Here is a 21,765-nt window from a genome sequence, read left to right as displayed (position 1 = left end):
AAAAAGAGTCTCTACGACATTTTCACTTAAAGAATGAGTTTGTGAAAAGATTTGGTACTGTTCCACATTTAGTTACATTTAGGCTAAACAGTATTTATTTTATAGGCGTATTTTAACACGTTTTAGTACACCTTGTGAATTGACAATTAATTGTTGTTTGTACCGAAATACTCAGGTTAAATAGAACTGTTACTGTTAAATAGAACTGTTACAATTATTATGTATCAATGTTTACATTTGAAAATTTCCCATGAAGCACCCCTACTCTCCAAATTGGGCCATTATAGGGCATTTTCAAAGTTGAACATAATTTAATTCGATTCTGTGAGGGAAAATTAGAAATAAAAAGAGTTAAAGTTGGTTAATGCGACAGCAAACATACCACATGATTTCTCTGCCAAACCCGGACATTATAATTACCTGCACTGAAACATAATTAACAAAACTGGGTAATGAATACTGTGAACACAATCAATTATTCAGAGAACAGACCTCAGAGATGTGCGTGCGGGAGCGGGTGTGTAGGCGAGGGTCCTGTATACTCGTACTTCTGTAGCCTACCATATTTACTGGCAAAGTGTAGGGGAAATAAAGTTACAACCTGAGCTGGGCGAGCAGTGTGTTGTCAGATAATGTGCATTATCCAAGTGTAAGTGTTAGGTGAATTCAAAGGGAGTACAAGCTACTACCCATTACCCACCTTGGGTGAATTATTCAGGGGTCCGTGATGTGGGTATTAGGGATCATCCTATGTAACGACTCTTAGTCATATTCATATTCTACCCTTAGATTTTTAGATTTATATTCCTCTCTTTGTTGTGACCAATTCAAAAAGCAGATAATTTATTATTGGTCTTTATTGATTGGGTAATTTATGACGGATATGGTGAGGATAGTAAATAGGATAAGGTTCTTGATCCTTTTAAACACACGAGTTATTAATAAAATTTCCCTACAAACCCCTATTTATGGAGACGGATAAAAATGTGAATGTTGAGTTAAGCTCCAATTCACCTTCCACTTAGAGCAATTATTCTTAGTTCACCTAAGAAGAAGTGGAGCTTAACTCAACTGTCACATGGAATCAACTCTTCCGACCCTAGCTACTTTATGTGTAGAAAACTCGGTGGCTCCACCGTGCTTGGAGATCGTGCCTATCATGTCGTTCACCTGCACATGATAGGTCTATCATGCCTATCACCTCAAAACAATGAGACAATACAGACAATGAGAATACCTCTTCGCCTATATTACACTATAACTTGTGGTCTAGGTGCCTTTGATGTCGAAACGATGTAACCAGTTCATTTTGAGCTTCTTCGTCGTCAACTTTTTTGTATCTCTTTAGACAAACATGACTAAATTCCAGGAGTCAAGTCTGTTACAGCGTCAGATCCCAGACGCTGCACCAATAAGAAGGTGAATTGGAACTTAACTCAAAGTTGACATGGAATTAACCCTTCCGACCACAGCTAATTTACGGATAAACATGTTTTAACAATAACCTAATATCCTGTCAATTCAACATCATGATTGTGAAAATCTATTAGTTTATTTCGTTCAATTGAGGTTAGAATTTCACATTTGTTCAAAAGATTCCCATTTTGGGTTGAGTGGTCAGGAATTGGTTGTTTTGAGTTGGTGGTTTTGTCCAATCCAGACCTTCAATTTGAGATGTCATTCAATGGTTAATTTTATGTAAAATTTTGAGTTGCTCTATAGCCATCCCAACCATTTTGGGTAGGGGGTTCCTCTAAAATCCTTTAAAAAATCTCCCTCGGGGTATTTTATAACATGCTTCTTAATGATATTTAAAGACTACTTACAAAAGTTAATGTAAATGAGAGGACACTTTTGGGACTTTTGGTATGATTATAACAATTTTGAATGTGTGTGTGTGTGTGTGTGTGTGTGTGTGTGTGTGTGTGTGTGTGTGTGTGTGTGTGTGTGTGTGTGTGTGTGTGTGTGTGTGTGTGTGTGTGTGTGTGTGTGTGTGTTTAGCGACTGTCTGTCGATTTCGTGGTTTATATTAAAGTACATATTAAACTATTTCCATTATAGCACAGTTTTGCATACTAATTTATATATGATCTGTTTTTATATATAAATAATCCAAAAATGTATTGTATTGGTTTCGAAATACTCACAATTGGTTTTACTATACACATCGATTAACATAAATTTGATTTGAATTTCACGACAAAAAAAACTACTAACGTGATAAACCATAAACCAAATTCATGCATTTTATTACCTATTTTATAGGATGTGTTCAGCCTATATAAAACCCACGTTAAGCAAATTCCTTCATGAACACCTCTTAATAATATATTCATAATTTGACTCACATGGTTTGAGTTCCGTGCGGCTCATTCAACATCTAATATGCAATAACATGAAATGGCCCCATTTACAATGTTCAGTCATGCAAATTCCACTTTTCATCCGGCTTTCGTCATTTCCTTTATAATGATGTGGAGCTGCTTGTCGTACATTTGAAATGATACATTAATGGCTATTAATTCTTAGACATTAGCAGGAAGATAGTTGTAATAAATATAAAACTAACAAGTCATCTTCAGGCAAAGACACCACGGTTACAAATAGATATTCAACGATTGATTGGTATTCAATTTTACATAGTAGCCTATTCATCTTTCATTGATTATTTTTCCATCATGTGATCACATCGTCTTTTTTCTTCCCTACACTTTGATTCATTTAGCCTACTCGACATTTTTGTAACCATAAGGAGAGAACTTCATGCTCGAAAAATTCTTCAAGATGTACGTATGTGATACCCTTTTTCCGTTAAATTACGTCATTACATAGTTTATTTATAAACTTCAAGCATATAGAAAGTTATTTCAAAACGATTCTTGATCTTTATAACGAAGAGACTTTGCTATTAGCCTACTTTAGACTCACATTGCGAGTGCAGAACATGCTAATGCGGTATGGAACATTCCGCTCTCCGCCTAAACCGGTGCCGCCTCGTACCATCTGATTCACAGCTGACGGATGATATCACCGCGTGTCACAGAGTAATGATGTAACTTCCAGAGACGGTTCATTCCGCCTCCACAGCTACAACCTCTACGAGTCTTTGCTGTAGTCTCCAGAGTTCCAAGGGGTACCTCAGGATTAGCCTAAAATGGAATGAAGATTGTTATTGATGCACTCCAAGCATTCATTCTTTTGATCCTTCAATGTCCATTTGTCTTTAGTATTTTCTACAACCATGATTAACAGCAGGCGTTATCAAACAAGATATACATTTGAAAATCTGTAAGGGTGCCTTGAATGGGTCAATTTTAGATAGTGAACAACCTTTTTAAAAACATTTCCCGACTCACAGTTTCGTTGATGGTTGCTTTAAATAATCTTCTCGATTTAAGGTACTCCTCAGGGTTCTGCGATTAGGACATATTTTTTGTTGACATCAAGTACAGTAAATAGCACCATGGAAAAAATTGGAAAGGGAACGAAACTGTACGTGGAAAAGACCACTCGCATTCAGTATATTTAATAATAAAATTGACAAAACCCAATGAGAATTCTTTGCCTGAAGTTTGTTTTGGACGATGGACGGATTTGTGAAGGAAACAGGATTTAGCCGGACATTTGCCTCTTTTCAAAGATACAAATGATCAGTAGTACTACGTTTCGAGATCTGCAATCTGATGTCTTCCTCGGGTGAATAACTAACTTAACATATAATTAAAATAAAATTAAAATAAACAAATCATGCCAGAGCGTTATGACACGCATAAGTCAAGAACCACAACAACCGTGTTGTGTGTCAACTCCATACACACTAACTCTAAAACCTGCACAGGTTCAAAATAGGTCTGCACTCACCGACCAACCAAATAGAATTGAACCGAGGCAATATTAAATGGCGATCGGCATTGCAGAACCAAATATTACTCTTTTTTGTAATACTGAACTGATGACCAATAACCGGAAAATCCTGTTTACTTCCCAATGAGAAGAACGTTATTCACTGATTTATTTCTCGAGAAGCTGCTGTGCTAATTTTAGTCCATTCACAAAACTATCATGTGATTCTCAAGGTGAATCGTAATCCAATGGCACAATGTAGCTGGTACAAGATTATCAGATCAAGCAACGTCGAGCTTGGATGATTCGATGCTATCCTTGCAAGCAGCCCGCCTGCCCGGCCTACCTGTAAGGGACGTATTTTATTTTGAGGTTAACAGTGAGTATAATTGATACTTTTTATCCAATAAAAAAGGTTTTGTTTTGAGATGCAGTGTCACTGATATATTTTAAAAATAAAAAACCCTTGTCATTTTAATAATTAATATTTTATAACTTCACTACCTGTGATGGTGGTGGTTCGGAAGTCACCTTTAAGCTGTTGGTCTCCAGGTTAAGTGTTAGATATTGCTTCTTAGCCCTAACTTCGCCTGGTAAATTAAGAATCTTTACTTTAATTTTATCGTTGTGTCCAAATAATCGAGATATGAGTATTAAATTTCTTTGAAAATTCGACCTCTGAAAAGAACAGATGTCACACTAAGTGACTGTGTTTGACATCAACTATGTACTTCTAAGAAAGATCCACGTGGCTACTCGTCACTTAAGTGATGGTATACTTTTACATACCCCGAGTCCATATTAGTTCTAATAATAATATATTTATTTCCGAATAATAATCCTACATTTATGACAAGAATCATTGACAAAGTATGTACTGAATACTGAATGCTGAAAACATTTATAGTATGCAGGCGGCAGAAAATCTTGTAAAATTATATTTTGTTTTATACCTAAAACAAAATTTAATTAGACCATTTGAAGATTTTAAAGGTATTACATGCGGTGCCAAATACCGTTAACCCTAGTAACCTTGTGGTTGCACACTATATTAGGCCAAATGGAAGTATTATAGTTTAAACTCTAACAGTAATAAAAATACCCAATATATTAAATTTAATTTATCTAAATGACGTGGATATTGGAATAATCAAACATACTATGACTCTAAGTGAAAGGTTTAGCATAATATCTCTATATACAAGTCACCAAGCAAAGTTTCTGCAACACGATTCTCATGTGGATGCAAAGGTATATTCTCCATTACAAGTGCAAAAGATCAACCGTCCATGTACTCGCCCACAATACACAATATCTTTGAAGTTAAATATTTTTAGCTCGCTTTTGAAGCGGTTGGAATCAGTTATGGTCAGAAAGTTTGTTGATGAACTTCACACATATGTATGTGAAAGGAGGATACCTTGGGTAACTCAAAACCTACATTTGGCAACTCTATAAATTTCCAGTACCCGCGACCTGTAGCTGTGAAAATCACCATACTGGACCATTTAGTTTAGTTGTTATTGTTATAATAAAGCATCTTTTATTTTTTGTTTCTAATCTAAATCAATAAAACGTTTACTATTACATGTTAACAGGGAACTTTAAAATGTTGAGTCTGTGTTCCTTAATTATTGCATTAATACTTGAAATATTTAGATATTCATTCAATTTGTATAAACAGCAATACCTAATTAATTTAAATATAGATTGAAACACAAAAAGTACTTGTTCCGCCTGAATTCGAACCCGGACCTCTCACTTGCTGGGCGAGAATGCTACTACTGCACCACAGAGACCTTACTTTGTACGATTCAATTATTTTGTATTTCACCATTTCTGTCACATACGTTTTTAATATAATAAAATTAACATGTTATCGGAAGTTTGTTTTTAACGACGGAAGAATTGTGAAGGAAACAGGATTTTTCCGGACATTTGCCATCGTCCAATGTTAGTCGTAGGGGGTTGGTCGGCGAATGCAGACCTATTGTGACCTGTATCCTGTAGTTAAGTTTTAATAATTAGTGTTGTTTTTTATTAAGTACGTGTTTTAGAGTTAGTGAAGTTGACACACTACATGGTGATTGTGATTTCTACTATGATTTGTTTGTTTTAACCTAGTTTTTAATTATGTGTTAGATTAGCTATTTACCTGAAGAAGAGATCAGATTGCAGATCTCGAAACGTAGCATTACTGATTTTTTTTGTATCACCGGACAATGACAAATATCCGGGGAAATCCTGTTTCCTTTACGTTTATATTCATTAAAGTTGTATAAACGGCTATAGCCTGGTTTTATTTCAATAAAGTTGAATCACTATATAAATAATATACTCTGAAAAAAGAAATTCCTGAAATCCGATATTTGCTAACCTTCACCACAACACAGTACTATGAGGTAGAAATTAGAATACGCTGATACTTTAATTGACATTAAGAAGTGTCTACACTAAAATATTTGGCTGCGCGTGTGATCCAAAATATGTAATTTAGACACAAGACCACACTTTAAATCTGTGACACCTTAATAGCAAGTGTACGTGATTCACCGCAGGGAAATCAGGAGGCTGCCACTGGCTTTAACCCTTTGCGGTAATCCCGCAAGGTATGCGTGAGCACCCCACAGTCCAGTGGTAATACCGATAACCGTGCGGGATCCACCACGATTATTCCCGACACTGTTTCGTTTGTTATAATATACAGTTTGCTTCAGTGCATCAGCTGATAGAATAAAACAATAAAGTATTAAAATCAATTAGCTGATAATTGTTTAAATTTGAAGCTTCATTCGACTTATTTTGTAAACCCATTTTTACGAAGTTGAGTTTCGTGATACGTTATCGATAAAATTTATGTGAGTTAAATAACGAAAAATGAATTATTTGATTAAACTGATTAAATTCCAAAAGATCGTTATTTTTTGTTTTGTATCTGGTTTAGTTTTTAAAATTTTAATCTCAAATTTTTGAGCACTAATACTACTCACCCGTTCAAATCTGAGAGGTTGGTACGACTGTCCCATAGTAGCAGTCACGTGAATTCACTTACAAAGAAGGGAAAGTGTCATAATTGCGCTCCTTCATTTGCAAGTTATTAAAAATTCCTCCTCAGAGAAATAACAAACTCGCTGGCTTATTAAAGACTTCAATATCAATTTTCTTACAGTTTTCTTTATTTTTATTGTTTAAACAATTTGTTATGAATAATGGCGGGTCTACGATTAGTAAACAGTTCAGCCAGGTATGTTGTTGTTAACGATGAATCTACGATTTGTTGACAGCGTGTGTACGTGTATCACCGCGGTGAATTTAGAAGAGTTGTCATTCTACCATGGGCTTTATTTATTACACGTCCAAACATCTGAGAGGTTGGCACTACTGACCCTTAGTAGCAGTCAGGTGTGTTGTTAACGATGGATCTACGATTTGTTGACAGCGTGTGTACGTGTATCACCGCAGGGAAATCAGAAGAGCTGTCATTCTACCATGGGCTTTATTACACGTCCAAACATCTGAGAGGTTGGCACTACTGACCCTTAGTAGCAGTCAGGTATGTTGTTGTTAACGATGGATCTACGATTTGTTGACAGCGTGTGTACGTGTATCACCGCGGGGAAATCAGAAGAGATGTCATTCTACCATGGGCTTTATTACACGTCCAAACGTCTGAGAGGTTGGCACTATTGACCCTTAGTAGCAGTCAGGTGTGTTGTTGTTAACGATGGATCTACGAATCGTTGACAGCGTGTGTACGTGTATCACCGCAGGGAAATCAGAAGAGCTGTCTTTGTACTATGGGCTTTATTACACGTCCAAACATCTGAGAGGTTGGCACTACTGACCCTTAGTAGCAGTCAGGTATGTTGTTGTTACGATGGATCTACGGTTTGTTGACAGCGTGTGTACGTGTATCACCGCGGGGAAATCAGGAGAGCTGCCATTCTACCATGGGCTTTATTACACGTCCAAACAACTGAGAGGTTGGCACGACTGACCCTTAGGAGCAGTCAGGTACGTGTTTTTATCAATGTTGTTGTTTTTTGTATGTTTTGTTTAATATTTGTTTTGAGTAAATTACGTTATTTAATTGGCTTTCATTGCAATTCCGCTCATAATATTATTTTTCCATACCAGTATCTCTGGTAGGTTACTCGTAAAATATAGCCGTAAATCAGTTGTTGTTCATAGCGGAACTAATTCATACCATAAGCCGTAATCGTATAACAGGAGTAATGAGTTGGTCATGAAACTTCATCTCATCTCCAGAGATGATAACCATTTGGTGAAGTATAATATGAAATTAAAACTTCTTAAAATAGAAGCCAACAATGAACAGTAAAACAGTTATAGATTCGGTTATTTTTCATTCGTGATTTACTGCTTGATTTCTCAGATTCATTTGTGGTTCAATGGACAGTATTTTACATTGATTTTCTGACTGTCCTAAAAGTGCGCTAGAACTGCCGTATTCATATCTACTTATATATAAGTACGTGTTTTATATATAAATATAAAACACGTGTATCTAAAATTTTGCCGTCGCCTTCAAAAAATTGTATGGTATAAGATTAGAGTTTCTTTCGTTTTCTGAAATAAAAATTATTTTTACTTTTTAGTTCCTACTTGCGTTTCAAAATCGGTTTATTTTAATTTTAAAATTTTGATTGTAAAGTACTTTTAATAAACTCTTACAAAACGTGTAATTCAAAAATATATCTATATAAAACGAAATAAATAAGCATATGCCTTATCTTAAATATCAAATTATTATTAAAGATTAAAATTATAACTCAGCATCAAATATTGGTTCATTATATTTTAACTAGTGTTAAGGACAGGAATCCTGTAATAGTTTTGAAATCAAAATCAAACTGCGAAACCAACACAAAGTCTAAATCGATTAATAAACATTAACCAAATCGCATATTCTTCATGGCCTTATATAATCCAGCATTGTACAGGGTGGCCCATAAGTCAGTTGTCAGAAATTGAAAATACAAAGTTACCAGAAAGGTACAAATACTTTATTTGTACAAAGTATTGTATTATTAATGTAATTATTATTATTTATTTTAAATTATTAATTTAAAGAGTATCTAACCTACAATAGGTGATCAAAGTGGCTTCTACGTTGTTTTATACAAATATTGTCTTAAAAAATTGCAAGTGACAACTGACTTATGGGCCACCCTGTATATTTGTCCAGGTTTAAACTTTAATCGAAGTATGAATAGTTTTCTTCTCCTGAAAAGTTGGACGGCAGTCGCGTGGTTTGCAGACTAAGTTGATGTCATTTGTTACTCAAATATAGTCCACGACTCGAGACCCAATTTGCATAAGCACATAACCAGGTTATTTGTGAAATCGATAGAGGCGAGAAAGAAAACTTGATCGTTATCCGTGCTTGTTTTGGTTAGTGTCGAAATGGGAGGGCACCGAAAAGGTTAAAACTACCAAACAAATTTTCTCAAACCAAATGTTTTTAGTCCAGCGCAGCTAAAACCAACAGTCAGTACACAAAGGTCGATTGTTTGGCTAAAAATTGCTCTTGTCAGTCTCTTTATACCGGTACAAAATGCAATCAATTATGAATGGTCTTCCCTATGATTTTCATAAACGATATATTCATCTTGAATAAGAATCAGATTGAAATCAGATGACATGATGTAACATGTAACAAATCTTTTTTCTGATGTAACAATAATGTTGGAACTGGTACCACTCAAATATGAGGTACCTTATAATCTAATTTAGTTTGTACTGAGTAGTCCGTCAAGCTTTTACTGACGTTTGAACTGTATTTCAATATGAATGTTGAGTACAGCTCCAGTTCACCTTGAACGTCTGAAATTTTACGCTCTCGCATATTATATGACTCGTGGAATCTGGAGTCATATTCTTTTGAAGCGATCCAAAAAGTGTCGGCGACGAAGAAGTTCAAAATGAACAGGAGTTCATTTTGAACTTCTTAGTTGCTTTGACATCAGAGACATTTAAATACAAAATATTGTGTAATCTAGGTAAATAGGTATGCTTATTGTATCATCAGGTGCACAATCGTAGAGCACTCAATTTGAACCTGTTCAGAACAACATGACTCTAGATTCAAGGAGTGAAGTCTGTGATAGAGTCAGATTCCAGACGCTGCAATAAGCGTCTGGGAGTGCCGATGGCCGAGCGGTCTAAGTCGTTGGACTTTGGGTCTGAGTTAGAGATAGCGCAGGATCAAATCCTGTCTGTGACCGTTGCACTTTTTATCAATACCATCGACCTTGTACTGTATCGACTCTCCCCCTTATTCTGTTTGATAAGATCCTCGCACAGACCAGTGGCCCATAAGGACGGACAGAATAAGACTTAAAATGGGGATCGGTATCTCCTTTAAAAATAAAAATAAAAAAAATGTATTGGAAATCAATTAATTACTCTCAAATGAAACAATTACAGCGGCTAACTTTAGTTTTCAATCTGGTTACTTACCAATCCTTCGACGATTCTGGATACAGAGCTGAAATTTTCACAGAATATTTTTACAACCTATTTAATGAATTGTCTTTGAAAATGCTCGGCGCATAAATGGACAAGTACTGTAATATAAAATCAAACGTTCAAACCTCATCGTGGGACACCTGGTATATTGTTTCCTGGTCGTATTTGTAAAATTAGTCTAAATTTTGATATTTTTACTGGTAGGTTTTTTAAAACTGCCAGAGTTTAAGTCTAAGTCACATGTCTCAGCGAAGGCAATAAACTAACTCTTATCTAAACGTCGGCTTTGCGGCACCGGAACTAGAGCAGCGTTGCGGCATACATTTTTTCCGATGATAACAGCATATACTACATAATACCAATAGACGTAGCATGTAAACGCGGATATTAATACTCGTATACAAGTTTTAACTTTATTTGACTATATAAAATAACCTATAGTGTTATTTACCTTTTGTGTCGAACCGTTTGTGTCCTTGACTTATCAGCTCTATTCATGCATTTTCAAAACTTTATCTTTATTTTAATTGGATCATAAGTTATTTGAAACAAGAACATTTATATTTTGCACCATTCTGAGCCTTGTTTTCAGTTTCTTGCCTACAACAAGATGGCGGACACTGTAATGCTAGTTATATAAGGCTTTTTTGTTCTCTTAGAACAAGAAGCTTGGAAATTACGCCTAGCCCTAAAAGGGCCTTTTGCGCTGCTTCCTGAGTGACAGGATATTCTGGATGGGTAAGGTTTGGAGTAGAGGCCGCCACCTATCGGGATTTACGAGGAGGATTTAGGACATTAACCTGTCATGTCCCCTCGGAAGAAGGAGAAGCCAGCTCTAAACCAGCCTCTCCAGTCAAAGCAGGCAGGGAGTGGCACGCCCTTATGTCTAGGCTACCAAAAACCTTTGACCCTTAGGAAACCCAACCAACTCCAATCTATCTGGTCCAACAGTTAAAAAACAATAGCATCTTCTGACTATTTCTAAAATTTCATTCTAGTATGAACTTTTCTTATTCTACTTTTACTGAATAATGTTTTATGTAAATGATTTATAACCTCTTGAGTCCCGTGACAATTTGTCCCTTAGTAACACAACCACTGAGAGGTTAGTTAACAAATGATTTCTTTGGTGATCTTAAATTGATTAAATGAATAATCGTTTATTTTAAATATGATTAAAGCATTGTGATGTGTGACAGACTTCCTGCTTTCTATCTAATCACCTCTCTACATGTTGATTTGTCGAGAAGTGTTTTGAATCATTTCAACGTTAAATTTCAAAGTAGATTAAAAATAGACGAAAACGTTACATCATAGAACACATCTTCTATGTCTTTGTAATATATCTTGTCAATGCCAAAATGGTGTTTTAGAATTTATTTGGTATTCTTGATTAAATTAAGATACCAGGACTGTCATGAAATGATTTTCAAATGTATCACTAGGTTTTCTATATGTATAACTTTTTCAATGTCAAATTAGTTCAAAATAATATGAAAGCGATCCATTATTCAAGTAAAACTTATATTTCTTACTAGAACGTACTAGAACTTATATTTCGTACTTATATTAACCTTGTGCTCGAACATGATGTTATTGACTACATTAACATTTAAATAAAAACTGGTGGAAGATTTAGAGTTTGGATTTACCGTTTTTTTACCGATTAAATATTTCATTGAACTTTCATTGAATACACCTGAACTGCAGCATATGCCTTAAACGTTGACTTCAAAATTTCGTGCATTAATCTGAAACCATAATACTGTGCCTGTTCAAAAGCATAAGGACACTAACAAAATACTATTACATATAGGTACTCTAGTACTTTAAAATTTGCTAATTGTAATTATGTTATGCTATTATTATATAGCCCATGAAAAACAAAACTTTTTGAGGCAAATTAGACCTCTCTATCTTTCAGTGGATTCCACAGATTTCTTTTGTGTTTAAAAATGGCATAAAAACAAACAAATCGTATAAAAAAATAAATAATTTTAAAATTAATAAACCTATATAAATGGTTTTAGGCATGTAAATAAGCTATTAGTTAAGGAATGTTTAGCTCGTCTTAGAAAAAAATGAGAAGTCTGTCACAAGGTTAAATTAGATTTTTTTAGGGGGAAATTTTCCACTTAAACCTAAAAGTGGAAAATGTGTTATTCCTAGAATTATAACGTACTTAGTTTCACAATTGAACACATTATAGTATATAAAAACTTCACAGCCTTGTAGATCTGGATTTTATGAGTTAGTACAACTGCGTAAAACAGCTGTTGTCACTATTTGTTCTATGAACAGGTGTCAAATCTTAGTTTACACTGTTTTTAAGTTTAGTGTACTTCTTTTTCTTTTTTTTGTCCTCCTCCGTAGACTAATGGTTATAGTCTTGGCTCTCTAACCGAGAGATCACGGGTTCAAATCCCGGGGAGGTCCAACAAAAATGTAATAATAATAAAAACCAGTGCACTTCGAAGCCGGCATAGCTGACGCAGAAAGCTCAAATGAGATAAAAAAAAAAAAAAAAAAAAAAAAAAAAAAAAAAAAAGGTGAACTTTTTGATTATTCCATTATTGTAATGAGTGTACATTGTATGTAGTGAGGAGCCTAAATATACACACCGCGTTTTCTGCAACGTTTGCTGTTCAGTTTTAAGATGCTATATTTAACATTTGTGGTGTAAATGTTACTCTAACAGGAGAACTTACAGTGAAACTTGTTTGCATTACAATAACAAAAGCTGCATGCTGTCAGTAAGAAGAAGAAGAAGAAGAGTCTAAATGTAAGCGGTTGGTGGAAGCTGATTGCCTTGACAGAGGTTTACGATAATTGGTTGACTCATTACTAAACCTCTGTTGGGAACACTGGTTTATCTGCAATCGTTTCAGTAAATCTTGTTTCTTTTCAACCTTTTATTGTTTTTAACGTATACAACTCGGTATTCTGAATGATCAAGTAACTATACATAGTAAAAACTTTAATTTTTGAAGTTTTTTGGACAATTTAAAACTTATGCAACACGCTTCAACTGTGGATTTTATAAACATTTTTCAAAATGTACACTTCATCCAAGTTATATACTACATTATTTTGATAAATTTTATGTATTTTTAATGTAGCTAAACTTTTAGAAAAAAATTCGTCCTATTATTGTCTTTTGTATCTACTATTTGTAGCTGTAATGTAATTACAACACGAAATTTGGCACAAATACACTCTCATCTTTCTTGTTTTAACAGTTACGTTAGCTATTCTTTTCTGATAGAGACACATATTTTAAGGCTTACACATTCAATCGTGGCCTCTAATAAATTGCTCAAAATATGTAAGATTTTAAATATCCTCATTGTTGAATGCACACAATCTAATTGTTCAACTAATCCTCAGCTTGTCTTCTTTAACTCCATCCCTCTTATTCTGAAATCTGTAGCTCAATGGCTCTTTTGTTTCAACCACTAATCCCCTCAATATCTACTTCTGAAAGTCAATCAATCTTAATCCAAACCCTCTAACCCTTCACCCTACAATATCTCACCACCACTCCACTCTTTCAACCTCTACTTGAATACTCCTTATCTCAATCCCTCTTACACCAAAATCCCAAACTCAATGCTCTAGCTAACTTTTTTGGTACCTCTCAATCTTTAACTAACATCTTTTCCAACTGTACTCTATTACCCCTTTAACTCTTGCAAATTAACATTGTAGCTTAATCAATCTTATCCCTCAACCTTCTAGGCTCACAAACTCTTGTAGCTTCAATCCCTATTCCCCAGCAATGCTCTTTTGTATTTTAATGCTTGTTACTTCCTCAGTCCTTAACTAAACACTTATTATCACAATATCTCTATTTCCTTTAGCCATTAAGTCCTCATGGTGTTTGTAGCTTAACCTCCATATCCCTGCAATCACGGAACTTTACAACTGCAACCTACTTTTTTTAGACTTTTTAGTACCCCACTATTGGACCGATGGGCACTAATCGGTTAATTTACAGGAAATCTTTCGAATGTTTACCACTAAAAGTTACGTGACAATTTTGTATGAATACAGGGTTGTTTTATGACCAGTTGTCGTGGACAATATTAGTTACATTTGAAGATAGCTATATTAGTCACCAGCTTATAGATTAATATGATACCATTAAGTGTATTAGTGAATTCATTATAGTATAATTTTTTTATTATTAATCAGTTTCAATGTTCATAAGTTTCAAATAAATACACAAAGATATAACACCCTAGAACGGATAAAACTAGACAAATGGTTTTAGGCATATGAATAGGCTGTTAGTTAAGGAATGTTTAGCTGGTCTTAGAAAAATAATTGTAGAAAGATACAATTCTAGAACGGATAAAACTAGACCAATGGTTTTAGGCATGTGCCTAGGATAGTAGTTAAGGAATGTTTAGTTCTAAAAAATGTTAAAAACTGTGACAAGTCTGTCACGAGGTTAAATTTGATATTTTTTAATAATTCTCCACTTAAAAGTTCATAATATGATTCCTAATATGATACAGTTCCTAACGCACCTAGTTTCACAGTTGAAGTCATTAAAGTGCATAAAAACTTCACAGCCTTGTAGATCTGGATTTCATGAGTTAGTGCAACTGCTAAAACAGCTGTTGTCACTATTTGTTCTATGAGACAATATCTATAAGACACACGGACCAGGCAAGATGTCATCCGAAAGGGTTCCGGCCTGGGCCCTCCTTGTCCGTAGGGTGTTTAGTGGGTAGTCCGCAAGGGAGTCCCACACTCCGTGCGCAAAAGCATTCCCCCTACGTAAAAAAAAAAAAAAAAAAAAAAATTCTATGAACAGCTGTCAAATCTCAGTTTATACTGTGTTTAAGTTAAGCGGAAAATTGTCAAATAAAATCAGATTTAATCTAGTGACACACTTGTCACAGTTTTTATCATATTTTAGAACTAAACATTCCTTAACTACTATCCCAGGCTTATGCCTAAAATTAGTGGTCTAGTTTTATCCGTTTTATAGTTGTATCTTTCTATACTTGTTTTTAAACAGTTTTTATAAACAGAAAACATTCTTTTAAATCCGGAGTATTAAAGATATAGAGATATAATTTCTTTCAAAAGATTTTGTTTTTCACCGGCTATATGATAATAGCAACATAACAAAATTTGAAAAATATTTAAGTACTAGAGTATATGTATTCGTATTTTGCTACTGTTCTTATACTTTTGACAGACACTGTATAATAATATATAAAGATATATACAAACGTTGTATGTTTCCATTCAAATTGGTGAAATAATGCACGCTATGGTAAAAAAAGGACTTATAATGGATTTTTAACAGCATAAGGACAGTACAGTAACTAAATTTAATATTTTATACGTCTCTTTTTGGGGTTAAGTTGGCCTCTACTTCAAACTTTCAGTTCTTGTAATACTGAAATTTGGAATTTAGGTGAGATTTAGCGTCAAATCTCTATAAAACTTGTCAAATGTAGGCTACTTTTGGGAAGACAGTTTACTAACCATTTGAAGAAATATTACACACAAAAATTCAAAAATGAGACAAATTTGTAAAATATTCCGTCGAATTTCACATGTGATTGATATATAGCTACATAAATGCAGTATGTATGTTTTGAACTTATATTTCATTGAAGAACTTTTAAAGAGCAGAGTATTTGTATAGCCGCATTAGTTTTGAATTACTCTAAACTGTAATATAAGTTGACAAAATTAATGTTGATTATTATAAAAAATTCTTCACCATTTTTAATGAGATAACATTTTATTATTTTGATTCCCAAAGAAAGCTATATTATCTACATAAATAGTTGGCTATTTCTAAAATTTGATTTGTTAACTTACTTTCAAAGTTATTTAACACTCATAGTCTTTTTTTAATATGATACCAAAAATTGTTTTCCCAATCCACAAATGTTGAAAAAAGAGCAACTTGATTTTTTATATAGTAAAAAATATGTCCTGAATTAACTTTTGTTTTCTCATCGCAATTCAGTTAAATGTTTAAGTACTTCTAGTCTTTTCCTAACCGATTAACCGAAAAATGAAAAACATTTTGAAGAGGTGTTGGATATTGTGATACACTTCCAAGTTATCCTCGAATATTTCTTTAAATTCCTCCTATTCCTGGAGGATTATAATGTCTCTAGTTTCCTGTATTTAGAAAATTTATCTTTAAAAGGTGTGATATAACGAATTTTTTAAAACCAAACCTTACATCGTTTGCAACCACTTTAAGTAATTGACAGAATCCTGCAGTTAAACTGTTGTTCTGCAGTATACTATTCAATTTAATGTAATATTGTTATGCATTATTCAAGTGTATATCCTAAAGGGATATATATACCCATTTTGTATATTACCAACAATGTTAGTAAAAAATATTAACAAGTATTTTATATAAAATTGTAAGAACTTTGATTTTGTTGGCAATGTAGTATTGTGTTATTAACGGTAATATATATTAATCACACGAAACTATCTTTATAGGCTGAGCGTTAGCAAAGCCTATGACTCGAGGGGCTGGAAAAATTTCATTTTTGTCTGTCTGTCCATCTGTCTATCTGTCCGCACAATGTCTCGAAAATGAACTGACTTATAGACTTTATAGTTTGCATGAAGCTTCATTTTGGTCATTGCATGAGGTCTATGGTGGTGCATGTCACTCACTGAGATTTAGAGATTGAGATTAGGGTTATACTTTTACATTGGTCCTATGGGTAACCATGGTAGCAACGAGAAAGTATTTATCAATTAAATAATTTTCAATAGATTACTTGAACCATATCAAATAGTTTCCTTAAGGGAGGGAAATAGCAGAATAAATCAATTTGTAAGCTAATTGAGTACACTCATGTGTTGTTTCAACATGTGACATTTTTATTTATAGAGGAGAAAGGAAAAATCAGAGTTATAATTTGTAACAATATATGATTTCAGTGCACTTTAGCGTTGCAGTACCTACTCTAGCTCACAGAAGCTTTCATTATTTGAACACTGCTTTGAACCTAACGTAATTAAGAAAAATGTGAATGTATCATGTGACAAGATCTCTTGAGAAAGATATCATCCGTAATTTGTTTTTGCATGAAACTCTCCACTTTTCAACATAGACAAGAATGAGTTCTATGATGGTGATTGTCTAACAATAGAATTTGGCTGAACGTTACTGAAGCTCCATCAGTCTGGGGGTGACCCAATTTCTCTTTGGTCTACCAAGGGGATGCAAAATTTCAATCTTTGTGACTATCTGTATGTCTGCAAATATATATTTGTCTGCAGTACATCTCAAGAATGGAATTAGCTATAGATTTTAAATTTTGCATGCAACCTCAGCGAGAAGTGTCAAGTGACTCTGGGTGTGGCGTACTCCTACATTCTGGTTAATTTATTCCGAATAACATAACAGTTGCATGACCTTCAACTATCGAACTTGAACATACATGGAGTATTACATAGCTTATTCCTAATCCCTATTTTGCTTCATCACTAGAACTATGGTTCCTTAAAATTGATTAGTCCTCGTAGATCGTCACCCAAAGGTGCAAGAAAGACCAAAACCAATAAGACATCTCTTCAAATATGAATTCTACAAGTCGAACTTCTCTTAACAATGCGAATGGACAGGTAATGTCCAAATTTATTATAACGGCGTAAGTTATTGAATACTCTCCATTTTAGATATTTCTCTCAGTCAAAATGTTTCTTTGAATATAAATCACAGGGAGAAATATTATTACGTACTGTACAACTTAATGATGATAAATAAAGCATCGTCAAATAAAAAAGTTTATTCTGGTTTTTAAAACAATGCAAAGCGGCAGATTTTATTCTACAAACAAATTGAATGCGTTCACTTAGCCATTCATTCCGTCCATTTTGCATTCAAGCCCACATCATCCGTCAAGGCTGCAGCGGTTTTACGCGAAATGTCACATAAGGCCGGTGTTGTCAGTGTTTGGATGATTCGCAGTTAGAAAAAGAATTCCGTGCTTGAAAATGGCGAAGCCTAACATTTAATAAATTACTGAAGAGTGAAATGGTATTAAAATGAAACAGTTATACAAATAAGCATCATCCAGTTTTTGATTTTTCTTACACCTTTTCACCACTATGGTGCTAAATCCTTGAAACATATATTTTAAAACCAAATTGAAATCTGACTCAATTTTACAATCAGTTTTATGTTAGGGCTTTTAATAATTTGACAGTTCTTAGAGATAACTTCTCTAAAGAGAAAATAATATTTAAGGTACAATCTTTATTTAAATATTTAAAAAATTTAAATTAGGCTATTGCCACTTACACCAATTTAATTAGTGTAAATAAAATTCGTTTTACAGGTATTGGATCATATGTTAGTTTGGTTATTTAAACATATACGTAACAGAAACAGTCACATACAAAACAATTAAATCGTAAAAATTAGGGCTCTGTGGTGTAGTGGTAGCGCACTCACCCAGCAAGTGAGACATCCGGGTTCGAGTCACGGCGGAGTAAGTACTTTTTGTGATTCAAAGCTTATTGAAATTTAAAATATATTTACCAATACATGATAACTTATATGCATTCAAATTAGAAATTTTCTTAAACTGGCCTAAAGGAAAATAACTATTGATAAACGTGTATTATTACAGCAATGTGTATTCGGAGAATGGCATGATTTTATGTGATTTATAACTTAGGGGAAGTGATTTTTTTTTACCACATAATTTTAAAAATCACGTGTATTTTATAAAATATTGTTGTAGAATATTGCATGTTTATAAATAAACATTATTTTAATTGCTTTATTAATATTGCGTATGTACTGTACAATTTTCATATCCGCAATATACTTCAGCATTTTTCTTCCGACCAGATTACGAAGTACCCACATATATTATTTCAAATACCAATAATTTCCCGTAGAATGGCCAAGGTTTTGTGCTACTGTATTTTCCTTGTAAGGTATCGTAAGAGCCAACTGATGGCTATCTTGATTTTGTCCCTATAAAAGAAATTATAACCACAAATGCGTTTACACTTATTTTCATCGTAAAGCTAAAGGTGCTCCATTTTAGTAGAATATTAAAAAAGTTTTCCAAGAAAAACTAATACGCTTTATTAATAAAGCTCTTTAAAACGCTAAATTTATTACCATAAGTTAAGAACTTTAAGTTCTTTTGTATTACGGCCGGCTCTTAAAAATACTAATTGTTTTCTTATAATAAAAACGTGTCAATCTTACACCGACAGCTCCACCTCGACAGTAGAGTTGTTTAGTTTGTTTCCTGAGACTATGTTTTTTATACCATTTTGCAAAAGGAACCTTTATTGCTTCCTTTAATGGTCGGTCCTACCTGGTCCAGGAGCCTCTACAGACGGTATCCAGACACTAGACACTCGCGGATCTGTCGACACGATCGCACAACCGAAACTGATAACACAACACTGATACCACAACCAGGTGTTGCGATAGTGCTACGTCATCTCTCTGTCCCTCTCCACAGCCTCTGCCGCCGAGCCACACAATGCTCACACTCACAGCTGGTCTTTCCTGCATGAGAAATGTGCACTGTTATATTTATGCAAGCCACTCTTTGTGTTGGTAGCCCTGCTAAAGTCTCAACCAGTGGAGTCTTTTGCAAAGCAGTTTTTCTTTAAAAATTGCAAACTTCATGTGTTAACGTTATTAAAAGATTAAGCTATTGCTAGTTATAATTTTTATTATCTTTACGATCTTCTGTGGTTACCAAACCGGATGGCCATAAAGTTGCAAGTGGTATACTGAGATAAGTTGAGAATATTTTTGCATATTTTTCTCGTTTTTGTTTTACTTGCGGATACTGTAATTTAAGGTTCGTTTCCTAACAATCGATATTTTAGTGAATAACGCCAAATCATTAAAAAAGAAACTTTTAACTATCTTGATAATGCTATCCAATCCTTAAAAAAAGAGACTTTTAACGATCTTGATAATGCTCTCAAGGCCTTAAAAAAGAAATGTTTAATGATTTTGATTATGTTGCCAAATTCTTAAAAAGAAACTTTTAACGATCTTGATAATGCTCTCAAATCATTCAAAAAAATATTTTACAGTCTTGATAATGCTCTCAAATCCTTAAAAGATACTTTTGACGATCTTGATAATGCTCTCAAAACTATGCTTATGTGCTTAACAGAACGGCACAAATCTCTACCTCCATGAGGATTCTTGTTAACAAGTTAACGAAAAATGTGATTTTGGTGACAACATCATAATTGTAGCCTGTTATATTTCACATGAGAAAAAGTAAAAATGTAAAATAGACAGTCAATGATGAAATTACACAGCAATGAAAACGAAGCAACTTTTACGGCTACAAAGCATGTGTTGTATCCAAAGTGTACGTACAATATACTGTAGTCCTTCCTTACAAACGAAAAATGGAGACTGGTAAAAGAGTCCTTTTATCTTGACGCTTCTAATATTCCGATTTTGTAAAGATCTTCACCACATAGATACTGACAACTGTTCTTTCAATTCTAGCTACGTGAATATTTTACATGGAAAATATTCCCTGAAGGACTGCATAAAACTTCTTGAAACTGATTGACGCCATATTACTAGGAATAAAATAAATTTAAACTGTTCCTTTTCAAAATAAATCACCTTTTCGATGAAGGACAATTTTTTACTTGCTTTAAGCTTCGGCATTTTAAGACATGCTGAGATAAATAATGTCAAGGCAATCGTATACTATAGAAACAAACACAAAGGTCACAACGAAACATTCACTTTTGTACAATAAGAGAAGAATTTCCCACCCTGTAATATCCCCTCCCATTCACCCACGTTTGGCTGCAACCCCCAACATTGTACCCCAATTCCTGGCCATGATCTCCAATGCTGACTTAAGGTTTGCAGTATTAGTTTAAATTTAGAGAGGGTTTCGCAGTACAGGTGAGTGCCAAGATGTGTCAACCACTGAATCATCCAAGCCTACCTTACTCTGAATCATCCAAACCTGGTCGATTCCTAATTTCTCTTTCGACCACATTGGCAAACACAACAGAGTTTCTACAGAATTACAATTGTTTAAAAGAAACTTAGGCTCGTTTTTGTCAATATTCTTCAACGATGCAGCTTTTAAGAAAGAGTGACTTTCATGCTCATGAAGAAGCTCTCCAAGAAGCTGATTCTGATTATGTGTCTTTCGACCGTAGCTATTCTCCAATTTGTAAAGCTTCGTAATAGGAAAAGGCCATATGTTGTGTGATCTAGTATAAAACATCATATCATAGAGCCTGTGTGGACTTTCATGAGCAATGAAGTAAACAATAGCACACCATGTACGTGGCACTCACAGTCCTCTCGACTTCACTATCGAGCGACGCTATCTCGAGAACCCACGTGAGCGGTTGCGCCAGAGAGCGACGATCGCGCTAGACGCGTCTATGTGAGTG

At 34.2% G+C, this 21,765-nt stretch overlaps 1 protein-coding gene across 3 annotated transcripts in view; it reads right to left on the bottom strand.

The window, feature by feature from the left end:
- The window catches only part of LOC124360830 (pleckstrin homology domain-containing family G member 5), a 346,877-nt gene extending 327,075 nt beyond the window's left edge, over positions 1–19,802 (bottom strand). The window contains exon 1 of one of the 3 annotated variants that reach the window (XM_046814769.1): positions 19,680–19,802. The gene's annotated coding sequence lies outside the window, so the exon portion shown is untranslated. The remainder of the gene's footprint in view (positions 1–19,679) is intronic. The other 2 variants (XM_046814770.1, XM_046814768.1) reach the window with 2 other exon arrangements.
- Between the last annotated feature and the right edge of the window lie 1,963 nt (positions 19,803–21,765).

Source organism: Homalodisca vitripennis, chromosome 4 (assembly GCF_021130785.1).
Source record: "Homalodisca vitripennis isolate AUS2020 chromosome 4, UT_GWSS_2.1, whole genome shotgun sequence".
In the NCBI taxonomy this organism is placed as follows: domain Eukaryota; kingdom Metazoa; phylum Arthropoda; class Insecta; order Hemiptera; family Cicadellidae; genus Homalodisca; species Homalodisca vitripennis.
This window is presented reverse-complemented; position numbering and strand designations above follow the sequence as displayed.